At 38.9% G+C, this 23,784-nt stretch overlaps 1 protein-coding gene across 1 annotated transcript in view; it reads right to left on the bottom strand.

The window, feature by feature from the left end:
• Positions 1-23,784, bottom strand: part of SPAG16 (sperm associated antigen 16) — a 638,516-nt gene that overhangs the window by 23,984 nt on the left and 590,748 nt on the right. The gene's annotated exons all lie outside the window — the stretch shown is intronic.

The raw sequence follows: 23,784 nt of genomic DNA, 5'->3' as shown, positions 1-23,784 counted from the left end.
TATATATATATATATATCCTTTCAAAATTGCTTAAGAATAAAACATGGAAATGTGATGGAAGGGGATTGATGAAACAAAATTGACAAGATAATGATAGTTGTTGAGTGTGGATGATGGATAAATGGGGTTTGTTATACTATTTTATCCATTGTTATGTATGTTTGGAAAATTATATTCAAAGTTCCAAAACATTATTCATAAATCAGCATCATTAATATGCAGTAATTTCTTATATTTAGAACTAAAATACGTTTATTATTAAAGAGATGTACACATTCTTCTAGAGCTAAGTATATATAAAATGTGTCTAAGTAATTATGTTAGCAGTAGAGTCAGTAGTGATAACAAAAAATGCTAAATATAACAACGTGTTAGAAAAACAGACTTGAAACCTAGATGAGAGTAACAGAACATTTTCAATTATAATTTAAGAAGCAAAATACATATAATTTAAAATGATGTTATTAAGTGCTGGAAAGTAGGCACTGTAATGTCTTCTTAAAGTCTTTAACTCTTATAAGTAATTCTGTGTGAACCACACTATATGATTTTTTAAATATTTGACTCACTTAAATAAAGTACTAAAGTTTGTATACTGGTGTAGGGAGCAGTTATTTACCCAGAATTGATAGTAATAATCCATGCTCATATTGAAAAATAATTACGGCTCAAACTCAAAAATTACATTCCTAGAATTATCACTGTAGAGCCCCAACTGGACTTTATAAAAAGGAAAGGCATAGAAAGGGAAGGGAAAGCCAGGGAAGGGAAGGGAAGGAAAGGAGAAATTATTGCCTATCTACATAGGCAGCTTGTTACTATAGAAGCTAAAAAATACAAATATTTTCATTGGAAGAATGTTATTCATCATAACCAGAAAACATTAAAAACACAGAGTGAATTTCCTGGCCCACACTCTATGAACAGGCCAATGGTAGTGCCCAAATACAGCGGATAATTGTTCCACCATCTGCTTCCCATTGATTACACAGCCCTGGTCGTACATTTCCTCTGACTAGAGAGAGATTCCATTATAAAAATTAAACATAATTTGGTCTTTCTAAATTAGGAGTCTCTTTGAAATAGCACACTATTAGCCTTTTAAAACATTTTTTAGAGCAAGTCTAAACATTAAATATGTTTCTCTTTTTTCCTGGGAACTCATCAATATCTTCAATATTTCTCATGTAGAACATTTTCCTGTTCTTGGTTTTTTTTGGTTTTGTTTGTTTTGTTTTTTTGCTTCACATTATAAAATTTATAAGACACGAGGAAGCTAAAATATTCTTAGTTTCAATTAAGTGCTAACATGTCTCTGAACATATATAGGGTCTTGTTTAATCCTGCACAGAAAACAGATGAGCATTTGGACAAAAATGACCCTATGATATGAATGCCAACTTATTTTACTGGGTAACTGTTCTGTAATTTGGGCAAAAATATTCATAGAAATATTTTACCCTTTTGCTAGACTTAAACATACTAATTCTCATCTATTGCATACTTAATCCAACCAATACATTCTATTTTATTATTCGATGAACTAGTAAAAAGGGAAAAAATTATTTTTATTCAATTCTTGAACCAAACTTTTCTATCTGGTGATAGAAAGGATAAGGCAAAATGAAGCCAAATCTTGCGTATTCCCTTCAGGGGCTGCCAGCCAAAGAGCAGGACATAATAGTAGGAAAACTGTACTTATAACATTCAACCAAGACAGGGATAAGCAAGCCACAAGCCATCTGAGATTCATGCAAATGTCCTCAATCTAATTTTAAAAAGAGAGTTTGGCAGACTCTGTCCACGTGAGATAGTTGCATTTAAAATTAATTTTAATTGAGGAAATATATAACGTGGTTAAAAAAATCAACAAGTTCTATAAGTTTATAATGAAAAATAGCACTTTTCTGCCTTAAATCATCTCATACTACAAAGGCCCATTCCCAGACACACCTAACCTTTAGTTGCTTTTTTTGATACTTGCCTCTATTTGAATAAGACTATGTGCCATTGAATATTGGAAAGTTGCTAAGGAAATATACATATATTTTTTTAATCCTCACCTGAGGATATGCTTTTCATTGATTTGAGAAGGGGAGAGAAGAAGAAGAAGAAGAAGAAGAAGAAGAAGAAGAAGAAGAAGAAGAAGAAGAAGAAGAAGAAGAAGAAGAAGAAGAAGAAGAAGAAGAAGAAGAAGAAGAAGAAGAAGAAGAAGAAGAAGAAGAAGAAGAAGAAGAAGAAGAAGAAGAAGAAGAAGAAGAAGAAGAAGAAGAAGAAGAAAGAGAGAGAGAGAGAGAGAGAGAGAGAAAGAGAGAGAGAGAAAGAAAGAGTAATCAGGTGCTTCCTATATGCTCCCCAACCAGGGATCAAACCCGCAGCCCAGGTATGTGCCTTGGAATCAAACCAGGAATCAAACACCTTTTGGTATATGGGATGATGCTCTAACCAACGGAGCCACACTGGCCAGGGCGAGACTAAATCTTAAAATTTCGCATCACACACTAAAAATCTGTAACTATCTGAGGTGATAAATGTTTACTAAAATTTTGTGCTAATCATTTAGCAATATATGCATATATCAAATCATTATGTTCTACAGTTTAAACTGATACAATGTTATATGTCAATTAAAAAAACTGGGGGAAAATAAAATTTAATTAAATAAATAAAATAGAAATTCCTTGGTCAGAAAAAAAATTATTTGGTCCTGGCCAGTGTGGTTCAGTTGGTTGGGCTTCGTCCTGTATACTGCACAGTTGCTGGTTTGATGCTGGGTCAGGGCACGTGCCTGGGTTGCTTGCTAGATCCTTGGTGTGGGGCGTGAAGGAGGCAGCAGATTGATGTTTCACTCTCACATCGATATTTCTCTCTCTCTCCTTCTACCTTCTTCTCTCTCTAAAAATCAATTAAAAAAATTTTGGTCTGAAATCTCTGCTCCTAACCCTATGCTTACATCCTGCTTAAGCTTAGGTCATGGTTTTGCCATCTTTGATGTGATGATAGTGACTTGTATAGATCTTAAGAGCTTCCAAAAGCCACTGTGTCTAAAGCCCAGATTTCTAATCAAGTACCTTCCTCAGCTGACTGACCACTACCTCAGGAATATCTCTGGGCTTTGCTCTGCACTTGCTTCATGGCTCCTTCTCATGGAGCATTCCTTGTCTCTGCCGAGTAGTTTCATATGTGGGCTGTCTTTTTTGGCGGCTCAATTTTGGACCCTTGTTTGGAGTCTGACTGGCTCTCACGGGAACAGTGCTTCTGGTAGCATTCCCCTCAGCTCCACACATTCCACCCAGTGTGACATCAGCACCATGATCAACGCTCTCCTCTAGGACCAAGGTTGTGTTCCCGCGTCACCTGCCTCTCCCGTTTCATCCAGAGGGAATGACGATGCTCTCCTGTCACTCTAGCTGGGTAGTGTTGGATTTTAACTTCCCCTTGAATTAAATATTTTTAGTGATATTTAATTCAGCATTCAGAATATGACTGTTTTTCATCAATTTATACTCAAAGTGAGCCTGCGATAAAATGGGAGCAGGGTGGCATAGAAGAATAGTCGGTTGTTTGGCTATCCAGGAAGCCAAGTTTAATTTTAGCCTGGAGAGAATTTGAAATCATTATAATTAGATGAGTGTTAAAGCCCACAAGCGAAAAGGACTCCTTTTTTAAAAAGCACACCCATTCATTTAGCATCAATTCACAACTAGCAGTTCATTCCCCCAAATGCTCTATCTCTTAGCATTCTTGCAGAGTTAGAGTAAAATATTTCTGGAGGAGTTCACATAACTTGGAAGTAGGTTATTGCTGGAGGTTTGAAATAGACACTATAATTACTTGAATATCCATAGAAATGTAAGAAATACAAACTGTATATGGGTTCGCGGAGAGGAAGATTATATTGTCTCATACATTTTATTTGTGGTACAGAATAATGAGATAGTTGATTTAGAATGATTGCAAGGTACCCTGCACAGTGTTGGACCTCAACACGAATGCTGGGTAATAACCATTCCTGAGCATAGGCCCCAAGGTTAATTTGAAGTGCACTCCAGAAAAATAGACAATCATTTCACAGTCACTTCAATATTCTGCATAAGTTCTGCTTCAGTCCCGACTAATGCCCTGACTGAAAAATGTCAAGATGATGGTCTGAGGTATCTTGAAAAACAGATGAGAAAATATGACTGGCAGTTTAGTCTCCTGCCCGTGCAAAGAACTAAAAGGTGGTTTTGTAAGATTTAGAAAAAAAATAGATGAGAAAAGGGAGCTTTGGAATTTCTAGTAGTAAATGAAAGCAAGGATTCTTCTTTTAACAGAAGCATGTTATTGTCAACGGTGGCATCTCTGTTAAGCTTGTTCTTTTACCTTAACACTCCTGTTACTGTCATCTCTCGGGTTTGTCATACCCACGGCTCTGACAGGACAAACATTCCACTGTAAAACCTGTCAGGGAGGCCAGGCAATTTCCCCCCTCTCCCGACGTGTGCTGCTCTTTAATATCAGCCTGTCAAACACCTAAGAGAAAGGCACCTGCTTTTGTGCTTGGCGCTGAGGCTGGGGCGACCACCACGCACGCTGTGATCATTAGCCTTACACTGCTATGGAATTCAGCCCTTTGGAACCATAGAATCAGTAGCTGGAAAATGCTGTTGGCATAAGTGTACCATGTCAGTTAGACTGCACATAGATTGGTGCAACTATTTTGAAAAACATTTCTTTTCTGGTGTGAACCTCCTTTAATTTCTCTTTATGATAAGTTGTTTCAAAATACGTATTGGATGTTCCTCTACCACAATCAAATGGAACCTGCATAGAAGTGAAGGTCAGTATTTTTGGCTTGCCTTGCATTAATAGTCTATTTGTGTGGGTTTTATATGCGTCAGCATTCATCTTAAGTTTGCCTTCTCTAAGGAGGGATGGTCCTCTTGGTTTCAGACGGTGAGTGGTTTAAGTGATTTCATGTGGGTACACTGGAAAAGTCTTTTATTTACTAAAGATGGTTTTCCTGGCACCCCGTTTGTCGGTCACTGAGCTTTTGTGTTCTCTCTTCCTATATGATTCTTCTGTAGCAAGAATCATGGGAGGCCTGGGGAGGGAGCAGACTGTTAATATAAGGGAGGTTCTCATAAAAGAATGTGGCTAATTTTGTAACAAATACAACAGACTATCTAAAACCAGTATAGTCACCCCAGGAGGGTGTAGGTTTGCCCCAAAGGCAGTTGCTGAATTCCCTCTTTGGAATGCCCTCAGAGTGTACAGCAGCCCATGCTTTTATTCTCTACTCTGTAAAGTATGTTTTAGTTTTTAAAATTAAAAAAAATTGCACATCATCACTTTAATAATGCAAATAAACAAAAGTATCTAGAATAAAAGTGATCACAACTCCCCCACTACACACAGCACACATCTTTCCTTAACCCTGGGCTTAATTTCCCCTTGGTTAGGCTAATTTTAATAATGTATTTTATTTAACTGCATCCTTTTCATCTCCTCATAAAAATATATACAAAACATATGGTGGCTTTAATTTTTTAGGAGAATGTGAAGATCATGTACATACTCTTTAACTGGTTCTTTTTCCTTTAAAAATATATCATGGACATGGGCCAGGTTTACATGACCTCTAAAGCCCCTCACTTGTATGGGATCCTTCCAGGAGCCTGGAGATTTTGCAATTCATAACTCTGGTTGTTTGTTTTTCTTAAAGAGGGCCCCTGACATTTTATGTGGCAGGCTCCTCAAAGTCTGGATGTATTCTCTGTTGGACATCTTTCTAGGCCAGTAGATCTGGACTATATACCTCCTTTTTGTTCTAGAATTCTCACAAATGTGAATCTCCAACAGGAAAGAATTGCCAAATACACAAAGAAATATATACAAGGATCATTGTAGCAATTTTAAGATATCAAGTATATGACAACAACCTGACTTTTTTTAAAAAATATATTTTATTGATTTTTTACAGAGAGGAAGGGAGAGGGAGATAGAGTTAGAAACATCGATGAGAGAGAAGCATCGATCAGCTCACAGCCCCCACTGGGGATGTGCCCACAATCAAGGTACAAGCCCTTGACTGGAATTGAACCCGGGACCCTTGAGTCCGCAGGCTCTATCCACTGAGCCAAACCAGTCAGGGCCTGACTTTTCATTGATGGAAAAAGTTACAATTAAGGTCCAACTGTTATTGGAGAATTTCACGGGTGGAATTTCTCCATTGCTAGTGGAAGTGGGGTTCTTACGATAGCTTGAGAAAAAGAATTTTATAAGACTCCTACCTGACAATGAGTGATTTTTATTTGCATAGAGTTACAGCCCTTGGTTTGCAAAGTCCCATTTCCCTTAAACCAGTCCTGGAAAATGTGCAGCTGGGGCTTCAGTAGAGCTAGGAGGACCCTGGAAGGATCTCATACAAGTGAGAGGCCATAGGGATCATCATTCATTTATCTCATGGTAAACCTGTCCATGTCCATGATATATTATTAAAAGGGAAAGAATACTCATGTGGGCAAGTGCAGTGCGTGAGAGTCTACAAGCCAGGAATTAGGCGCCGGTAGCAGGAGCACAAGCAAGAGCAAGAGAGCCAAGAGAGAGAACTCCCTGTGTTTAGGAGTTTAAGTATCAAATCTTCCTGTACTTGCAGTGGCCACGCCTACACACCTATTCTGGCCAATGTCCTATCCCAAGGCATGCCTAACAGGCAAGCACCCTTTCTACATCATCCACTTTACTGGGCATGTGTTTAAGCTGCAGCTTCCCTTTGCTCCTTTCCAGTTATTTTTTTTAATTAATTAATTTATTTTTATTGATTAAGGTATTACATGTGTGTCCTTATCTCACTGGGTTAAATCACAGCAGTATCACAACCATACTTTGGAAGATGGTATGTGCTTTTGCATTTTCTAAGTGATAGTAAATTGTTGGTTTCTAAGGATGAATTTGATATTTTGATGATATCAAAAGATATTGGAGTCTGGCAGAAAGTAGAGAAGCAATTGGAATAGTATTACCTTCGATTTAAAATTAGAGAGTGAAAAAAAATAAAGAGTGATTACAAAGTCATGAATTTTTTTTATTTTGCCAACTTTTTCTTCAACAGGCATGCGTTAGGAACCTGTTTGTTTCAGATATCCTAATGGATAAAACAGGGTCCTGCTTCTAAAAGCGGAAATAACACTTGCGTGATAATCCCAGCTTAATGCAGAGTGCCAGACAGCAGGCACTCCACGGATATTTGTTAAAAGAATAAGCGAGTCAATAAAACTCCATGATAGTATTATGTATCTGGCATCATAAGAGCTCAAAGAGGGAAAGTTATTAATTGCTTAAAGGTGTCAGACAGTGCTTGCTTCACAGAAGGTATTACGTTTGAGCTGAATCTTTAAAGATTAACAAAAAAAAAGGTTGAAGGGAAAATAGAGTGAACAGAGAACATTTGGGGTAGAAGGAAGCCTTATATAAAAGGACACAGATATGTGAAGGAACTTGTTTGGAGTTAAACTAATTGGGTTTGGAGTGCAGGGTATCTGTAGATGGCTAATAGGTGCTGGGAATGAAAAGTTAGGCAGCTGCCAAAGGCAAGTCAACCTCCCCATTTTACACTCTTGTACTGTGGTCTTATTTTCATTCCTCGGTAGTTCCTGTTAGAACAAAATTCCCCTATTGGATGAACTTTGTTATTCATATTTAGCTGATTTTCCCTCTATAGACTACTATGTTGTTGTTTTCTTTAAAAAAACCCCACAATATTCATAACTATTCCCTTTATGGAGCATATATTGAGGTGGTTATTACCAAAGGTATATACAGTGTAAGAATCAAATTGAAACATTAATAGAAAATCAGGATTACACACAAAAAACACACACACACACAAATGGCAATCAGTAAATTCAACACAATGTCTTCATTATTGAACTTCACACACACACACACACACACACACACACAAATGGCAATCAGTACATTCAACACAATGTCTTCATTATTGAACTTTAAATTTGATTTGTGCTTGCTGGTAGCTGGGTCAAAAATAAATTCATAATTTTAATAAAAAGATATTACTCAAAATAAAAATATCATTTCTAGAGTCTTTACATAAAGAATAAGGTGTTAAGATCATGGACTCCAGAGTCAGATGCTTTGGTGGTACTTACTTAAGCTCTGTGTGCCTCAGTTTCTTGATATCCCAAATGGAGATTATGTGTGGTTTAAATGAGATACTAATTATTACGATCTGTATAGTTGAGTCTGTGTTGGGAAATGATCTAAGTACTTTATGTATATAAAGTCATTTAATCATCATAACAATCCCCAAAATGGGAGTTGCTATCTTCTGCCCCATTTTACAAATGAGGCACTGAGAAGTTAAATGAATCTCTCAAGAGCACACAACCATGAGTGATTGAACCAGAATCGGAACATAGGTAGCCTGGCTCCAGAGCCAGGCTCTGAACTACTGGCTATGCTGCCCGTCTGAAACAATGAAAGCCATGAGCCTGGAACACTGTGAGTGTTTTGTATCTAATGACTATCAGGTGTGATAGAGGACAGAGAACATTTTCAGAACTATTTAAAAGGAAACCTAGTCATGGATTTTCTACAGCTGTCTTGTGTTGTCTATGCTAAAAGTATAGTATTAAAATGGAACTCAGTGACAGCAATTCTGCAAAAGGTAAATCCAATGTGTTCCCAGTATGAAGACTTCAGGAATTCCCACTTTACCCATGGAAGGAATTTAGAACACACACAAGAGTGACTCAACTGTATGTGCTTTTATCACACATGCCTAAGTATCAGTTCTTTTCGTTTGTCGCCTGCATGGCTGACTGAACAAGCAGCCATATGCTTTGGAAACCAGGTCAGCAGATGGCATGTTTGGTGACCTATTGCATAAATGGAAGAAATTTGAAAAAGTTCTCCTGCCTGGAAAATATGTACTGCCATTGGTGTGTCAGTATCTACCTTCTACCTAGAGAGGGATGAAAGATACTTAAAACATATATTTATTTGTCGCCTGCATGGCTGACTGAACAAGCAGCCATATGCTTTGGAAACCAGGTCAGCAGATGGCATGTTTGGTGACCTATTGCATAAATGGAAGAAATTTGAAAAAGTTCTCCTGCCTGGAAAATATGTTCTGCCATTGGCGTTTCAGTATCTACCTTCTACCTAGAGAGGGATGAAAGATACTTAAAACATTTATTTACATCCTATATAATAAACAGGTGATATGCAAATTGACCCTCACACCCTCACACAAGATGGCCACCCCAATGTGGTCAAAGATGGCTACCCCCATGTGGTCACAAGATGGCCACCACAAGATGGCTGGCGGCAGGGGGGCAGTTGTGGGCAATCAGGCCAGCAGGGAAGGGCATTTAGGGGTGACCAGGCCAGCAAGGGAGGGCAGTTAGGGGTGACCAGGCCTGCAGGGGAGGTCAGTTGGGGGTGACCAGGCCTGCAGGGGAGGTCAGTTGGGGGTGACCAGGCCTGCAGGGGAGGTCAGTTGGGGGTGACCAGGCCTGCAGGGGAGGTCAGTTGGGGGTGACCAGGCCTGCAGGGGAGAGAAGTTGGGGGTAATTGGGCTGGCAGGGGAGGGCAGTTGGGAGCAACTGGGCTGTCAGGAGAGGCAATTGGGGGTGATCGGGCTGGCAGGGGAGGGCAGTTGGGGGCAATCAGGCCATCAGGGGAGCAGTTAGGCGTCAATCAGGCTGGCAGGGAAGTGGTTAGGGGGTCATTAGGCTGGCAGGCAGAAGCGGTTAGGGGCAATCAGGCAGACAGGCAGGCAAGCGGTTGTGAGCCAGCAGTCCCAGATTGTGAGAAGGATGTCCCATTGCCGATCCTGTGGGATCAGGCCTAAACTGACAGTAGGACATCCCCTTGAGGGGTCCCAGATTGGAGAGGATGCAGGCTGGGCTGAGGGACACCCTTCCCCCCACCCAGTGCACGAATTTTGTGCACCAGGCCTCTAGTATGTTATAGGTGGGATAGAGAGTGTAATGTATAGATAGTAGCTGTAAGGGGAAAATTTAGCTAAATCTTCCTGCTTTGTATGAAATATGGCCCTATTGTGAAACTCAGTACAGTTTCCTGAGTGACAATCACACTGGAGAAACAGAGGCATAATTAAAAGTATATTTGTACTAATTGTCATATTCAACTTCCATAACCTGGTGTCATGGGATCATCTCTAGAGAAAAAAAAAAGTGCTAACAAGTGTTGGTATTATTTAAGTAGAAAATAGAATTCCATATGTAAAGTGAAAATTATTGGGGGAAAGTAGTAACAAATAATAGTTGTGTCCAAGGTCAAGAGGAAGTAAAATCTACTATCTACACTAATAAAAGAGAAACATGGTAATTAGCATACGACCTAATGCTATTTGTAAAGTGAAAATTATTGGGGGAAAGTAGTAACAAATAATAGTTGTGTCCAAGGTCAAGAGGAAGTAAAATCTACTATATTTTAATAATGGTTTTAGTTTTGTTCCATATTGAAAGCAATAATGCTATTTTGGAAGTTCTGACCCTGCATCCTAAATATGTATTAATTATCAGGAGGATAGAAGTGATATGCCAGTGATAACAGGCTGATGGGCAAGGTTGTTTTCTCAACAGAGGTTTATAGAGGGTTGCCACATGCATGAATTGTGACAACAGCCTCCCCTCTGACCTCCTAGCATCGTCTCTTATTTCTCTCTAAACAAATATCCATACAATCGAGTGAGTTTTAAGGAATCTAAATCTGATCATGTCACAGCCTGTCATTTGATGGCTTTCCACTTGTTTTATGGTTTACAGAATCTCCCTTGCATATACTTTTCACATCACTTGCCCCACCCCACTTCCATCTCCTGGCCTTGACAAGTTATACTCCAGCTGGAATGCTCTTCCCTCCAAGCACCTCCTTCTCCTCATTAAAAGAGTTGCCTTCAAGCTGTAGTCTGAATGTCCCTCCTTTTTGGGAGCCACTTTTGATCTCTCAGACTAAGCTAGGACCCCTTATTAAATGCCTCCAGAATACCCATACCTCTTCCCAGACCAGGCACCATACAGTTACTTAAATAACTGTTTGTGATAATCTTACATAATGCCTGTCTTTCCCACTAGCTTACAAGTTCAGTGAAGGTTGGGAACAAGTCTGTTTGGCTCACCTCTCTACTGCCTGGGACAAGCACTGATGCTGTGCTCAGTAGAGGTGAGCTGACTGAATGAAGTTGGTTCTCACTGGAGGGAGTGTGGGGAAAGGTCACTGAGGTAGGGTGGGGGCTTTAGCATGAGCAAAGGCACAGAGGTGGATCCCATGGCAAGCCTTTGGGTTTGTAGCATGTGGTGCTTCTTTATGAAAGGCCTTAGCAACAGTCATGCTTGGAGAGGCAAAGGGCCAAACAAGCTGATCTCCTGGGATCCTTTCTACTGTGTGATTTTCTGTATCTGGTGCATCTTTTCATAACTCTCAGAGGGAAAAAGCCTAGTCTCTAGTTGTATATTGAACGGTTATTTGGAGACACAAAGGGATATGCAGGTGACACTCTTCATTTAGAAAAAGAGGCTCAGATTCAATACAGAAATTTCGGTGAGCATAGACCAATGTCATTTCTTGATGGATACTCAATAACTGAGCTATTGTTGCTGAGAAAGGATGGTGCCATCTCTAAGAATCTCTCCACCACTATTATCTTTTCAAGCACGCCCTCCTCTGTGAGGGTGTTTAAGTCTGAAGGCTATTTCCTGCAATCACAAAACCTGGTGCACAGAGTAGCACCCTCATGAGTTATAGAGGCATTTGTTACACTAATGCTGAGTCACTGGACAGGGAACCACAAAAATCTAAGGGTAGTCCTGAAAAAATGTAAGTTCTGCTTTGCAATGAACATGTTGTGGTTTAGAGATACTGAGCATTTCTTCACAGTGAAGTTATCTTCATTTATGGGTCAAGTTTCTTTGCACATTTGTATTGGAATTTAGCTCTTAGTCAAACAGGTTAGAGCAGCAGGTTAGAGCGATTTCTTATTAATCAGATTTCTGTGAGGATTTTATCTTTCCCTTTATTGGTATCATTCACATGGATAAGCCATGAAACCTTAAATTATTTTCTATTCACCACATGGCATTGACTCCGGTGACAGGAGGGATATTCAGTGATTCTGTTGTTGCAAAGAAGCTGGCTAACAAATCACTGTGATGTTTGCTTTTCTTTTTCCAAGTCCACAGGGAAATAAATTTATGGATCACTTAACCTTTTACCCAAGGAACGAAAAATCCAAGTCAGTTCTGCATTAGTATTGCTCTGAGGGTGCAAAGCAAGGTTTGGTTTTCAAAGCAAATCTGAGGGTTAAGGCAACAATTGAGGTAATAGAGGAAGATCTGCTTGTCTTCATCTGAATTAAACAATTGTTCCAGCTCTTAGGATATTTGAGTAGACATCTAATAAAGTGTTTTTTGTTTGCTTTCTTTGCTTTGTTTGGCTTTTCTAAAGTAACAAATCATCTACTGCATTGAATAGGGTTCTCCAAGGCCGGGAAATCTAGTCACCTATGTCCCACCAGAGATGGGCAGATGCTATGCTCTCCCTCACCTGAAGACCCCTAGTGTAGATATATCCATAGGATCTGGATCCTCTCAGCAGTCCAATATGTGCAGAATTGCATATATTGCATACATAATTGTGTGGATGGTTCTGATTTCTACATTACATTACAAAGTTTGCCAAATATGCTGTAAACTTGATGTTCCAGCTCCCTATTCAAATAATGAAATCTCTCGGGTATTCAGAATATATTTTACTAAAAATGAAAACTGTTGGCAATCATCTTGGGAATTACATCTCCCCATCTCTCACAGTCTCTGCAGGAAGGACTTGCCCACATGAAAAAGCATCATGGCTCCTTCCTACTGGGAATAACTTCCCCCAAATGAAAGCGCCTTTGGATTGTGCTAATTTACCAAAGATTTGTTTTCAGGCAGGAACTGTTGGAAATTTAGCTTCGGCATGCATGCATTTCCTCAATAGTAATGGCAAATTAACTATTTAGAAATGACATATGCATTGAACATATTTTCCTTTGAACTATCCTCTGAACACATTCTGCATGTTCTTTAAAATATACGATAATCAATACTTTGAAAGGTATGGCTTCTTAGAATTGTTGTCACTAAGCATATCAATTTTCTTGGGGGAAAAACATCCCTTGCTTTCTCTTGCACAGAGAAAAAGGCTTTTACAGACACCAGGATTCCCTTGGGATCTGGAGGAAGAGCAGAGTGATTATCCACACCCAATGGATTCAGCAGCAAGTCGGGACCCCTTTTCCCTTATTTACTGAAATTGCCTTAATAAATTCTCCTCTGGAGAGCAAGAATCAATTACACTAATGCCTGTGGAAGCAGTAATTGGCTTCACTTGGTGGAAAACATCACTGGAAATGGTGATGGAAAGTGGGGACCATGTCCCACCCACAACTGTAGCACCATGTATGCTGTGTTGCTTCTCATTTCCACCCTGGATTTCAAGTCACAGCTGCCATGAAAAAAGGCCTTTGGATCCCGAGAGCCTCCAAGCCACCTTATTTTAAAGGGATACTATGTTTTAACTTCTTATTACACTGATTTATCTCTAAATTAAAAGTCAGGTAAACAATTATATGCCAGTAAAGTATCTTTGGAAACTGACTCTAACAGGGTCTTTACTTTTTTCATTAAAAAACTATAATGAAGGAACCATGGGTTCCATTCTGTTGCTCGTTTTCTGCATATTAAAACCCTCACTCATTATTAACAGCCCTTGAACAATAAAGCAGAAGCAATCACACAGGACTACATAAAATATAATTTCAGTCGAGTTCAATAGAAGCGTTTCTGAAAATTGTTGTAGGCATTTTTTTGAAGATTGCCAGTAACTAGAAAGGCTTTTCAAACACTAACATTTTGCAAAGTCTGAAAATTCATGTGATGCTTACTGGGTAAAAAGACCTTTCATTTCTACCCGGTGAATGCCAGTGGTGGAGTCTGCACTGTTTTAAAGGTCATCACTATAGGATTAGGACTCATGGATCTGCCTTAAGGCAAAATGTCCCCTGTTTTTTTTGTTGGATAATGACACGGATCTAGCCCTGTTTGCCACCAGCTTCCCACCGTGCTCTATTCTTTGCTGACAAAATGTTTCCTAAGTTGTCCATTTTTTCATTCGTTTAGTCCTTCATGGAACAATCATGACTTGTTGTGGGTCCAGTATTGTGGTTGGGACTGGAGACACAGTGTCCATAACATGTGCTCTCTGCCCTCGTGGACATGAGTCTGGCCCATTCACACCCGGTATCCTGGACAACTGGGCTCTCCTGAGCTGTGTATATGGTGGGGCAATTTGTGTGTTGTTTCTGGAAAGATCTCCAGAAACAGAAGGATATTGAAGGGTAATTATTCTCCATCTCTGAGGTGAACTATCTGCAAATACTCAGGACTATGATGGAGGAAGGATATACCCACCAGGTTACATATTTAATCCTGATGGATAATGTTAATGCACTCAGATTTCACCTTAAAGTTAATTGGGGCAGAGCAGACCCTAGGGGGGGCATGAAACCACTACTACATTCTAGCTTTCTTCTGGGGCTAGTCTAGAAAGACCTTCCCTTGTCTGTACTCTACTTTTCACAAACTTGGGGAAAGTTTAGTGCTCCTCAGATTAGATTTCTCAGTCTCCCTACAGAACATCAGGACCAATACCTGGATGAACTGTAAATCACAGGGGTAGTGTTAGGATGGGGCAACTCTTGCAGGTCAAGTTTGTTCAGATACCCAACTTTGTGAGTGGTCCCTACAAGTACAAAAGGTAGAAACTGGGCTTGGGAACCATACTACCGAAAGGTTAATAACAGCTCTGGCATTTACAAGCTTTGCAACCTAGTTCTCAAATTTCCCCTCCTGTAAAATTGGAGAGAATACTGCATTGAAAGTTAGAGATTAAATAAACTACTTTATAAATAAAGTCTATAGCACGTCCTATAACTATCCACTTAGTGTCCCCACTGTCTCCCCTTTTCTACCTATTTTACTTTGCCTGGCTACAGAACTGGGTGGATAAGAAAATCATGAGCACTATCTCATCAGATACTTGTAAAACATACATGCAGAAGTTGATTTTAATGCAATACTGTATATAAAAGAACGTACCAGTTTTCAAAGGGAATGCACCACGTTGGGGAGGATTCACAGGAGGCTATCTGGTGTAGATATAATCCAGGAGTCAGCAACCTGCAGCAGGTATGCCAGACGGTGGTGTGATGAGCCAAGGTGCTAGGCATGTTGCCATTTCCCAGGTGGAAAATGTCCAGACTAATTGCCAGTCTGAACCTGGCAGAATGGGCCGTGAGTTTTTATGAACTGTTGCTGCTTTTTCTATCATACAACTGTCCTTCCAGAGAAAGGGAAAACATTGCCAGGTAAAAGCTGGAACTTTTTTCCTAGACCTGGGACCGAGGGCACAATATCCCTGGAACTTGTTTAACCACTTTCATCCCTTCACTCTCCTAATCACAGGATTTTGTGATGAGCTTGGTGGGGCATGGCTAGTTCTCCTCTTTCCTTCCTAACAGAACTGGGATTTTGTTCTGGCATCAGCCCTGAGGGTAGTCCTTAAGAAAAGCTCCAGGGATGGGCCCTGATTGGTCCAGCTCTATCAAGGTAGATCACTGTGAGAAGCCTGGCTCTTCCCTGCTAAAGATGAACAAGGGCGCATTTAACTCCTGTGGTTACTAGCAGCATTTCCAACTTTCTAAGGGAACTGGTCTTAGGATGAAGCAAATAGAACAGAAATACACAGCAGAGATACAGAAAGAAATTATTCAACATGACTGATGATTAAATAACATCACTGAGACAATGGAGTGGCTCACTCTCTTTACGTCAGACTTCCTAATATGTAGACCCATGCAATTTCTTACTGTTTAAACCAGTTTGTGTGGCTGCTACTACTGCTTGAAAACAAATGATCCCTAACTGATTGACCTGTTGCATTCGTTTCTCATTACACATTACCACAAGTTAGTGGCTTAAAACACACAAATTGACTATATTAAGGTTGTAGAGAACAGAATTCTGATGGGTGAGCACAGCTGCATTCTTTATCTGGAAGAAATCATTTTCTTGCCTTTCCCAGCTCTTAGCGACTGCTCACATTCCTTGGCTTATGGCTCCTTGTCCCTCCCACCTCAACTTCTCTCATCATATCTCCTTTCCTGATTCTGATTCTCCAGGACCTTTATGATGATATTGGGCTCACTGGATCAATCCATGAGAATCCCCCATCTCATGACGCCTAATTTAGTCACATGTGCACAAAATCTCTTTTGTCCCATGAGGTTACATATCCAGATTCTGGGCCTTAGAATAGAATACCTTTGGCAGCCATCGTTCTGCTTGCTGGGTGTGTTTACCATAGCCACAGGGCTACATTCCTAATGGGGATCTTTGTGGTCTCTTACCCATGAGCATTACTAATATCAAGTTTTAGATTTTTAAAAAGTTGTGATGTGGTCATGTCATTTAATCAACATTTATAGAACATCACATCTAGAGCATCTCATTTACAAAGATAAGTAGGTCTTTGTCCCTTTTCAAAAGGGAAAGGCAGACAAGCAGTCAAGAGATCTTATTAGAGAATGTTCTGTGCACAGAGAAGAACCCTCACTCTAATTGCCAGGTTAGCCTATGTGGTTTTAATAAGGTCTTTTTAATCACAGAGGTAGATTATAATGTCACTACAGCACAAGATTATCATCAAGAAAAATATAGTCTTAAGCTAATCAATTTCCAATGTGGTCCCATTATTTTGAATTATGTTTTTTAGATTTCTACTGGTCAGGTTTCTATCGGTCAAGCAGAAAATGCCTGAGAAGTCTGAGAAATGTGGTCTGGATGATTTTGGACAGAATGTTTAAAAGCTAATTCACTTCATAACCTACTTATTCAAACAATGTTTGCTGAGTTACTGTTACCAGAAGTATATTACCTCCCAGAGGCATTTCAAGAGTGATTAAGATACTATGGTCTCTTGTACTCTAATTAGGTTTACAAATAACTAAAATACATTTAATACATCTTAAAAATATTTAATTAGCCATGGATTGCACCATTATTAGCTTCTATTTTGTGTTTTTTAAACATTATTTTAAATTTATTATTATTTTTTATGTCTTCCTTTTTGTTATTTAAAAATTTGAAAACACTGAAGGTATTTTTAAGAAAGCAAAAATCACCCATAATGCAGCTGCTTCGACAATAGCATATCTTATAGTATTTAAGGCACTAGAAAGAAACAAACACTTCCAATGAAGCTGACACACTATCAATTTTAAAATGATTCCCAATTGTAGAGACGTTAACTTGTGAAATTAAGAAAATCTTCCCTCTCATATTTCTCATTTCAGAGGCAACCACTGTGCATAGTTCAATACCAACTATAAATGCGTGGAAGAAACCCTCAGGGTGTGTGATGTTGTTTACTTCCTAATTTCCCATGGTTAAGACTCTATAAGCCTAAAATAAATAAATATATTGATAGACAACAAAATATACCAGAGTTATTTTTTCCTTTTTTTTTTTACTGTTTCCACATCTTAACCATACACATCTGCAACATTTCAGGAATGGTACCATGGACCAGTGATTTTGCTTGTGTGCAGTATGTGTGCAGCATGGGCAGTGTGCCTCTTTCCTGCAATGTACAGTGTACAGTGTACAGTGTACAGTGCATGGTGTGTGGTGTGTGCAGTGTATGTGTAGTGTGTGTGTGTGTGTGTGTGTGTGTGCGTGCGTGTGCTCGTGTGTGTGTATTAGTGGCAGGAGATCTAAGTGCCAGCGTGCATTCATGTGTTGGCGGCGAGTCTTCACAGTGTTAGAAGCGATATGTCATGAAAAGCTACATTCTACTCTCCAGTACTGAAGAGACAATATGAAAGACAAGGTAAGGAAAAAAAAATAAAATAGAAAAACCCACATTGTAAACTGGTTTTTGACAACTGACCCCTAACATATTTCTGGAAAAACAAAGTAACTTAAGAGACACTTCAACTTTTAGATTTTCTAACAATTCCACATATTTTCTTGGAAACCCCAACCCATGATTTACACTGAAAAAGGGCATTTTGATAGTAAATATCTTAAAGCAGAGTATACCCTTCCACAACATCCTGAAGACTGAGAAGGCATCCAGCGATCACCTTATAGGATTCTGAATCATGCAGACCTCACTCCATGTGCCAGGAAGCACACACCCACCCGGAATAAAACACGCAGGGCCCGCTCTAAGGAGGGCACGTAGACTTATGAAGTGCTCCCTAAGAACTACACATGGAGCTAAATGATTTTGTTTGTGGTGCTTTATTTAATCGAATGAGGTATGCATCTACTTTGATGTAACTTGGGTGCAGAAATCAAATGTTCTGTTTCATATAATGATTAGCCGAGTAAATTACTCTGGTGCAGCTCTGTTTGGGATCCCTGATTATTCCACACATTTGCTTCTGAGCTGCAGGTGCAGGCTGCCTCTCCAGCGTTTTGTACATTTTGAGAAATTTAGAGATTGTGATGTTTTGCTTGGCTCCGTTCTATTTGATAAAAGAGTGTATGATACCAAATATTTTAGAGGATAACATTTTTCAGGCAACAGGAGCTAGAGGAATGAGCCAGGAAGGGATTTAACTGAGGGCAGACACTTATTTTATATCTGCTCAATATCCAGAGGTTAGTGTTCTTCTGCTGGTAGCCCCTCACATTTCCTGTTCTGTTTCATATACACTCAGATGTATTTCATTGCATGGATTCATTTTAACATCTGCCAAGTAGATTTTGGACAAATTTGCTTGCGTGGGAATTTGATCTGAGGAAAATCATTCTGGATATTTTTAGAGTCATTTCCAGATTCCCTTCCTGGCTTATCACTCGCTGCCAAGCAGACACTTTTGGATGTTCATTTAAAATAATTAGCATAAAGGCAGTGTTTAGAAGTTGCCCAGAAGATAAAAGCCAAATTGCTTACAGTTCCAGGTAGAGTCTTTGCAAGCTAGACTCAAACTATCTGTAGCCCCATTTCCAGCCACGGTTTCTTACTGACTGTGCATTGCTCGGTTTCCACTTCCTATCCTACTATGCTCAAATTTCACTTGTTTTGGTTCTCACTGGACTGATAAACTTAAGTGCAAACACTATATCTGTTTTACTGGCTTCTATATGCAAACATGGTCAGTTTGGAGCACATAGTGGGTGTCCAAAGGATTATTTGCTAAATGAAGGAATAAGCTCATATTTCTCAAGGATAACCATTCCCATGAAACTATTCCTATGATAAAGTGAAATCTGAACTTCTAGTTCCCACATTCTGACCATGAGATTAAAAATAAAAGCTGTGCATCAAAAGTAAATTCCTTACTTTCTTGACCTCTGCCTCTTTATGAAGGAAAGAGCCTACTTTAAAATTTGCACTTTCATAAGCAAAGCTATCTGTATCTGTCTCTCTCTCTGTCTCTGCCTCTCTCCCTCTGTCTCTCTGCTTCTCTCTGTCTCTGCTTCTATCTCTGTGTCTCTGTCCGTCTCTCTCTGTGTCCCTGCATCTGTCTGTCGGTCTCTGCCTCTCTGGATGAACTGTCAAAACTGAACTAGAAAGTGAGGACCACTGTCTGGTGAAGTGGGGGACTTCCCCTGACATTTCTGTATCCTATGCATTGGTAATTAACAAGTTGAACATTTCCAATCACAGACTGCCTGTATAATAATTTCTTTCTATTTTGAGAATTGATAAATAATTTATTAATTCTTATCCCATGAAATATACTATATTTGATATTGTTCTGAGAAGATGAGTTATATCACAAGCTTTAACCATACAATGTGTGGCTCTTGTAATCAGTTTCATTACTTTATAGTCATCCCTCATGTAATCAATAGATTCAGGCGAGGAAAATGTAATCCTTTATTTTGGCTTTGGCATATGGCACCTCCCTATCATCTTCATAATATCTGTTGGTAGTGAGAAAGCAACATTTTACTAAAGGTGTTATAAAATCGCCCACAAAAATGCCTCACTATTGTTAGTTTATTCTGCAAGCAATTTTTCTGAAGCAATTATTTGTCTTTATTAAGAAAGTACCAGTCTGGAAGCATATTTAAACTCACCAGGATTTTATAAATAAATAAAAAACAAAGAATTTTACTACATTCTTTGATATATTCTCTTATTGTCTCACAGACCTGGAGTTACTTAAGACATTCATCATGATTTTCTTTCCCTCTTGAATATTGCTTTGTCATTCCAGAGCATCAGCAAAGGCATCATTTCCTCAGATGCACATATGAATACTTCAACTTGAATACAAATTTTATTTCTAATCTTAAAAAACAAGATGGGTAATGGAATCTCATGGTACTTACTTTTTACGGGGGGTGCAGTGATAATAGAGGATTGATAAGATCTTCTACTATAAGCTGGAAAACACTTTTATTTCCCTTACTTTTTCCCCCTAGGAATTATGTCATTATAAGACACTACGAATAGAATGACATATTCTTTATGGTCTAAATTGGGACCAGGTCTTCTTGGGACCAAGTCTCAGAACTCTATCTAATCCTATGTAGATAAATGAATCAACATCACAGAGCAAGGGCTGGTCAGCAAGCCTTGTCCTCCTCCTCTCACCCTCAACAAAAAACTGGTTTGTTTTTTTCTGTTTGAAACAATTCCCAAGATATGTTTCATATGACATGAAGTAGAAAAGTTGCTTGTTTTTTCACTCTTTTTCCTTCAAACATTTGTGGTCCCCTTGAGTACGTACAGTATGATGTTTTTGTTTGTTTTAGGAAAGGAAGTCTGATTTTGTTTAATTTTGAAACTTAAATGATAGAGACGAGTTAGTTACACTGTGAGGATGCTTCAAGGAAAAATGAAATAATTATTTGTCCCATTTGGCCATGAAAATAAGAGAGAATACCCTATAGGCAATTTATACAATTGCTATTATAGAGATGAAGCATAACACAGCATGGAATTTATGTCCCTAATGAGCTTTATATATGATTCTCTAACTTAAAAACCCAGTATGTGGAGAATCACTAATTCTTTCACTGATTGTTGAAGAAATTTGCTACATGGTATTTCAATTTTATTCAAAATAGGACAGAACTAGTTGAAGAGACCTATGAGAAAATAATAGATCTCAAAATTAGAAGAAGACAAGGGAAGGTCTAGTAATAAACTATACGCCAGATACACACATACACACATATATCAGAATCTTCTAATATTTGCAGGCAAATAAATTCACATAAGCCAGCGATATGAATCATAATGTTTTCAAGTTTGCCTGCCTTTACAGACAGTCTAGCACAAGCCTGGCACAGAAGCACAAGTGCTATGTCAACACACATTAAATAATTGAGTAGGCTGTTGTTATATAGGAATGACAAGTTTTTCCCACAGAGTTCATATATTAGTGCAATCTCATTAAAGAATATCCTCAGAGGTATCCCACGTTTCGGAGCCTTCAGTCAGATATAGTGAATTACCCCAGTAACAGTCCACCTTTGTCTGTGAACCTGACAATAACTCAACTAGAGTGAAAGTTTCAGAGCTCTAAAATGACCAGGAACAACCATAGTGGATGGCACTAAAGTCCTGGAAGTTAAACATTCAGCTACAAATAGGCCTGAGAGCGTCAAGGAGTTTGGGACATGAATGGGAACCTTGATTGAAATGTGAATTCACTTATCCATCCCCTAATATTATATAGCCCTAATACGACAGGGTGTTCTAACACATGCTCTTGAGAAATGTAGCAGGTTAGATTTTTGAGTAAAACTGAACTCTTGAGCAATGCAGCTTTGTGATAGGAAGCACAGCAACGAACTAAGAGTCATGTTGCAGGTTGAGGTTCAGGCATGGATGGGAGTAGTTAAACACAAATAGCCTAAGAAGCACTCTAATTACTGAAAAATGGACAGAACCCTACCATTTCTTTCCATAATGTACTCAATTTGGAGATATTTTATGGCAGAATGTTTAGAAGAGCCACTGGTAAAAATGGATACACATAATTAGTCAGGAAACTAGGAGGAAAAAACTAGAGGGGAGGCATTGTAGACATCACAGGCTAGTATTGTATTATCAAGAAGTAGGCTCCAGGCAATGATGTCAAGAGCTGCAGCTGTAAGACTCAGAGAAGTGTTCTGGCTTGCCAGCAACCAAGTCATTTTTGGCCTTTAAAAAAAGAAATTCAAAACTGAGGTGAGGGTGGAAATGTATTTAAAATTTTTTTGAAGAGTGAAATGGATTGACAGAGTAGTAAAAACATCCAGAGATGAGATATTAATGAAACCAGAGGAGAAATAATTGAGAGAGTATCATCTCAGAGGAGGCAAAACTGGTTAAGATCAATATTACTGATAGAGAGGTTGACTTTGGAAAGGAATTATTTCTTCCCCTAAGATAGCGTAAGTGAATATTTAGATATTTTTGGAAGAAAAATTGAGGGAGTTCACAACCTCATGATTTATATTCTGATTTAAAAAAGATTATGTCATCTGTTGAGAAGCAAGAGCCAATGTGGAGCATATGTCTTAGAAAAAAATGAAACTTGTAGAGAATGAGAAGAGTTAACCAAAGATCAATATTGTTGAAAGTGAATAGGTCATTGTCTCAGTGGAAAGGGGGGCAGAATGATCATGTATTGTATTGTCTGCTCTGAGCCAGCATATTTGGGTCATGTAGCTTTCATAAAAACCCCATAATATGATAATAAGTGTTATCTTCATTTTATGGATGAGAAAACTGAAGCTTTGAACATCACTCATCTAGTGATTAGTAGAACAAGATTCTCATCCAAGTCAGACCAACAAAACTCTTCATTTTCTTTCCATACAACTGTTAAGGTCAGACATTTCTTGGGATGACACACGGTTGGAGGTTGACAAGAGATGTGGCAGAAGGTAAAGAAAAACACCAGGATTCATGATCTCAGCAACAGTAGATGAAATAATTTAACATGAGGCTCTGTTGTAGAAGATAAGAAGTAAGTAAAAAAGGGGAGATGATTAAATACGTAAGTATTGAAGACTTCAGGAAAAATTACTTATGAAGAATAGATTAAGGCCCGGCTGGCATACCTCAGTGGTTGAGCATTGACCTATAAACCAGGAGGTCATGGTTCAATTCCTGGTCAGGCACATGCCCAGGTTGCAGGCTGGATCCCCAGTGTGGGGCAGGCAGGAGGCAGCTAATCAATGATTCTCTCTCATTATTGATGTTTCTATCTCTCACTCCCTCTCTCTTCCTCTTTAAAATCAATAATAAAAAAAGAAAGAATAGATTAAGAAGAACACAGGTGATGGAAAATTGGAAAGCTAAGATACTATAGACAGAGATGGAAATTTCAGAATTTCTAAGAGGTATAAGGGTTTTCACTAACAACAAAAGTTCATGGTATTGGTCATATGTATTGGTTTTAAAAGTGACATGATTTTTTTCACAGGAATACAAGAAATCAAAGCAAATCTTGAGATTTGCTCAGATAATGATATATACATGCAACATTATCTGAGGTTTATATATATATATATAAACACTGAGTGGCCAGATTATTATGATCACCTGACATTTGTAGGCAAATTAGCCGTACACTGCATCGTATGGGATATGGAAGCCGAAGGCCTGTTCGAACACCTTTGCTGTCTGCAGTTACCAAGATAAACCATCTCCAATTCGCACAGGAGCACAAGGATTGGACAGTCGAGCATTGG

Source organism: Myotis brandtii, unplaced genomic scaffold (assembly GCF_000412655.1).
Source record: "Myotis brandtii unplaced genomic scaffold, ASM41265v1 scaffold702, whole genome shotgun sequence".
Classification (NCBI taxonomy): Eukaryota; Metazoa; Chordata; class Mammalia; order Chiroptera; family Vespertilionidae; genus Myotis; species Myotis brandtii.
The sequence above is the reverse complement of the archived record's forward strand: the minus strand, read 5'-3'. Positions and strand labels throughout refer to the sequence as shown.